The sequence below is a fragment of the Cebus imitator genome, unplaced genomic scaffold (genome assembly GCF_001604975.1).
Source record: "Cebus imitator isolate Cc_AM_T3 unplaced genomic scaffold, Cebus_imitator-1.0 Scaffold292, whole genome shotgun sequence".
NCBI classification, from domain to species: domain Eukaryota; kingdom Metazoa; phylum Chordata; class Mammalia; order Primates; family Cebidae; genus Cebus; species Cebus imitator.
In genome coordinates this window covers 60715-65625 of record NW_016107607.1, presented here as the reverse complement: position 1 = coordinate 65625, position 4911 = coordinate 60715, and positions in this window count along the sequence as shown.

The following is a 4911-nucleotide window of genomic DNA, read 5'->3' as shown; positions in this document are numbered from 1 at the left end:
ACTTTAGGTTCTGGGGTACATGTGCAGATCATGCAGGATTGTTGCATAGGTACATACATGGCAAGGTGGTTTGCTGCCTCCATCCCCCTGTCACCTATATCTGGCATTTCTCCTTGTGTTATCTCTCCCCAACCTCTCCACCCTCCTTCCTTCCTTCTTTCCTTTCTTTTTCTTCTTTTTCTTTTCTTTTCTTTTTTTTGGCAACAGAGTCTTGCTCTGTCTCCCAGACTGGGGTGTAATGGTGCAATCTCAGCTCACTGCAACCTCCACCTCCCAGTTTAAGGGATTCTCCTGCTCAGCCTCCTGAGTAGCTGGGATTACAGGCACCTGCCACCACACCCAGTTAATTTTTGTATTTTTTAGTAGAGATGGGGTTTCGCCATCTTGGTCAGGCTGGTCTCACACTCCTGACCTCAGGTGATCCACTGGCCTCGGCCTCGCAAAGTGCTAGAATTACAGCCGTGAGCCACCACACCTGGTCCAGATCATTTCTTTATGGTCAGTTTTTACACAGAAAGGTGGAGGGAAAGTTATGGTAATATTTTTAGGTTTTATGGCTGGCTTTCAGGAAAAGGGGTTCTGGTTTCCATGACCTGCTTTGGGGAAGAGTGATTCTAGTTTCCATGGCTAGCCTTGTGGGAGAATGGGACTGAGAGACAGGAGGGCAGAAGGTCAGAGAAAAACTTTTGCTTTTGAGGCTGCTTCTGAGGCCTTCACTTTAGGGTATTGTTTTCTGAGTCTCAACACACAGAACAAGTAATTTATTGCTTATGGATCCCAGAGAGGTTAGGGGTGCCAGCAGGAGGTCAATGGGAAGTCAAGAGGCCACAAGGGAGCTCAACAAGTGGGTGGAGAGTTAGAGAGAGCGAGAGAGAGACAGAAATTATGGGATTATGCATTTATTAAGGTCCATGGGTGTTATCCCTCAGGCTCTTCCATAGGGCTGTGGATTGGCTAGTTCAAGACAATATGAACAAGGTGGGGAACTTATTGACATGACTTTGGAATTGACTGACCATTGGGTTTTATGGTGGTCAACAGCTGTGGAATGTGTTGAATTTGGGGTCAGTGAGATGAGGAACGAGTGAACCATACGGCAAACCACTGCACAGGGAGGGGAGATTTTAATTAGGCTAAATGTGATGGGGTATGACTGGGTTTCCAGCAACTTATCTCAGGCCTAAAAATGAGTGCTGAGGCAGGCACTACATTAAATTTATGACACAGGTTAAAATAAAAGGAAGTCACATCGAGTCACATCATTGTCAAACTACTAAAAACAATATATGTATATATATATATATATATGCATTCATGTATCTATGTATTTATGTATCTATTATCTATCTATAGGTAGTGAGCCTTGTGATAGGTTGCCAAGATCCTTCTCAGGTTTGGAGCCAAAGGATTTAATTTTCAAAAGTTACTGGAAGTACTCTTGACTGAGCCTTCAACATCCAGCCCTCTCCAGAAATTGCCCTTATTGGACAGAGATAACTTCAAGGTCACAGCTTCTTTCTGGGGACAGCCTATATTCAATTACTAGTGTCAACATGAGAATATAAAGCCTCGGTTCCTTCAATGAATTGTCAAACAAGTTTGAAAGTTCATCCCAGTTTCATGATTCCCTGGGCTAGGCTAACGCCTTTGTTGAGACTGCTTTACATCCTAGCTCCTCTACCAAATCTTGCTTCCTTTTTTTCTGCAGTTATTAATCTGAAGAATATCTCCAATAAAATTCCTGTACAGGAATCATCATCTAAGAGTCAGCTTCCCCAGAAAACCAAACTACATATGCAACAATATATGTATACATGTGTGTGCATTGTTTATAAGACTATTGACACTGAAAATAAAAAATAATACTGTATTGTGGAGTATATAATACATACAGAAAAAATATATTTAAAAAATAACCCAATAATTGGAAATGGATAAATGAAATTATACTGTTAGAAGGTTTGTACATTGGCCGTGAGGTAATATGATGTTACTTGAAGATAGATTATGATAAATTAAAGATTTATGTTCCATTTCCTAGAGTACTCATTTAAAAATATGTTTGAGCTAAAAAGTCTGTAGGAGAAATAAGATTGAATACTAAAAGTATTCAATTTAAACATAAAAAGAAGGGAAAGTAGGAACAGAGGGAAAAAGGACAAATGATAGGTTTTTAACAAAACATATCAAGAATTACAGTAAGTATGAAAAGAGAAATGATCCACTTAGCAGACAGTGATTGTCAGACTGATAAAAAATCAAGATGCAACTCTGCTGTTTATTTTAAAAAACGATGTTATAAAAAAGCCACAGAAAGATGGAAGGGAGAAAGAGGTAATGATAAAGCACATGCAGAAAATGTGAATAAGCATAAGAAAATCTATTGAGGTAGGAAATCAGCAGGACTTGTTTACTTAGCACTGGCCATGATCCTGCTGATCTAAACAGGATGTAGCAAAGAAACCAGCCCAAACCAGCTGGGACTTGGAATTAATACATTTGCATAAGATAATCCCACCAATGCCATGATAGTTAATAAATGCCGTGGTAACAGCCCAGAAATTGCCTTATATATTTCTGGGAACTCCTCACCCTTTTTCCAGAAAGTTCATAAATAGACCTTATTTTGCATAAAATTAAGAGTGTATATAAATATAGCTAGCCAGCAATCCATGAGTGCTACTCTGTGTTTCCCTGCCTATGAAATAGTCCTGCTCCATCTATGGAGGAATCATTTTGCTGTATATACTGTTGCTCTAATAAACTTGCTTTCTTCTTGCTGTCGGTTCACTCTTTTTTTTCTCAATTTATTTTATTTTATTTTTAATCTATTTATTTATTTTGAGACTGGGTTATGAGACTGGCCAATTTTTGTGTTTTTTGTAGAGATGGGGTTTTCCTATGTTGCTCAGGATGATCTCAATAGAACTCCTGAGTTCAGGTAATCTACTCTCCTCAGCCTCCCAAAGTTCTGGGATTTTAGGCCTGAGTCACCGCGCCCAGCCTGTTGGCTCACTCTTGAATTGTTTCCTGAGGGAAACCAAGAACCAACCCAGACTGAGCTCTAATTTGGAGGTTTGTCTGCGTCACTATGGCTATACTAATATCAGATAAAGTAGAATTCAAGGCAAGGAGTATTACTCGTGAAAGAAATTGAAATATTTTACCCCAAAATATATTTCCTTGACATCGAAATGTCCCTGCAAAGCTGTCATTTGTGGGACAAGTTTGCATCTGTGGATCTGTAGAGAATCTGCATTAATACAGCCAGCCCTTCCTTTGTCCAGATCTAGAAAAGATTGAGTTTGACACCTTTAAAAGTCTGTAAAGGTATATTGGCCATCTATTTTGCCACTTGTGAGGTTTCGACTGCATAAGGAAACCATCTTTGTTTACTAACCCTCTTCCTTTCGCCCTCCCATAACCTGTCTTGCCGCCAAAGCTTATTTTTAGCCATGCTCTGTGCCCGTATTATTTCTACAACCTCAAGATGACAGACAGATATGCTTTTGTACCCCAATGGGAAATTGGGTCTTTGTTCTAAAAGCTCCTGTGTATACACATTAAATAAATCTCTACACCTTTTCTCCTATCAGTCTGTCTTTGTGAGTTGATTTTTTCATTGAACCTGCAGAGGACCAAGGGTTTCCCTTGGCCCCTTCACTAACGATAAGTGTAAAAGTGTCAAATAATCAAGGAGCCCTAACAACCAAAAACACGGAGGTACCTAGTACCAGAGCTTCAAATGCAATAAAGAAAAACAGTGTGGAGTAAAGTAAGAAGAAAAAGTCACAATCATACTTGGAAAATTTCACACCCCTGACTTAGCAATTGTCAGAACAATTAGCCAAAATGTCGGTAGCAATACAGATTATTTGAAAAATACTATCAATAAACATGATATAAATACAATACTACAATATACCTAGGAGCTGCAGATTACATATATTCCTTGTTAGTACACATAGAATGTTCACTAAGATAGACTTTATGTAGGCAGCAAAATACATCTCGATATATTTCAAGTGATTCATATCCGAGAAGACTTATTCTCTGGCCACAACATAATTAAAATAGAAATAACTGAATATAAATTATCTAGAAAATTACTAATATTTAGAAATTAAGCAATATATTTCTAAATAATTGAAAGGTCAAATATGAAATTCCAAAGGAAATTAGAAAATATCTAGAACTGTATAATAATGAAATGGTAAGGAAAACACAACATACCAGAATTTGTGTAATGCAGCTAAATCGGTAAGAAATTAAAAAAAAATTATTATATTGGGACATAGAATTTTTTAAAATAGTGGTGAAAGCTTCCACCTTAAAAGGCCAAGGAGGTATACTAATCTTAATTCCCCAAAAAGTCAAACTCATAGATATATTAAGTTGGTGCAATAGTAATTGTGGCTTTTGCCATTGAAAGTAATGAGAATTTAAAAATTTTTAAAAATTGCCATTACTTTTAATAGCAAAAACCACAGTTACTTTTGCACCACCATCATTGTCAGCTAACTACCACAAGAACAGAAAACAAAACATCACATGTTCTCACTCCTAAGTGGGAGTTGAACAATGAGAACACATGGACACAGGGAGGGGAACATCATACACCGGGGCCTGTCAGGGGGAATACATCTTGGTATTGCTGGTATTCTGACACCAGGTCATTAAGGTTGCTCTCGGCCTCGGTGAACTCCATCTCATCCATGCCCTCGCCAGTGTACCAGTGCAGGAAGGCCTTGCGCCTGAACATAGCTGTAAACTGTTCGGAGACGCATTTAAAGAGCTCTTGGATTGCTGTGTTGTTACCAATAAAGGTGGCTGACATTTTTAGCCCCCGGGGTGGGATGTCACAGGCGGGGGATAGGGGAGGGAGAGCATTAGGAGAAATACCTAATACAT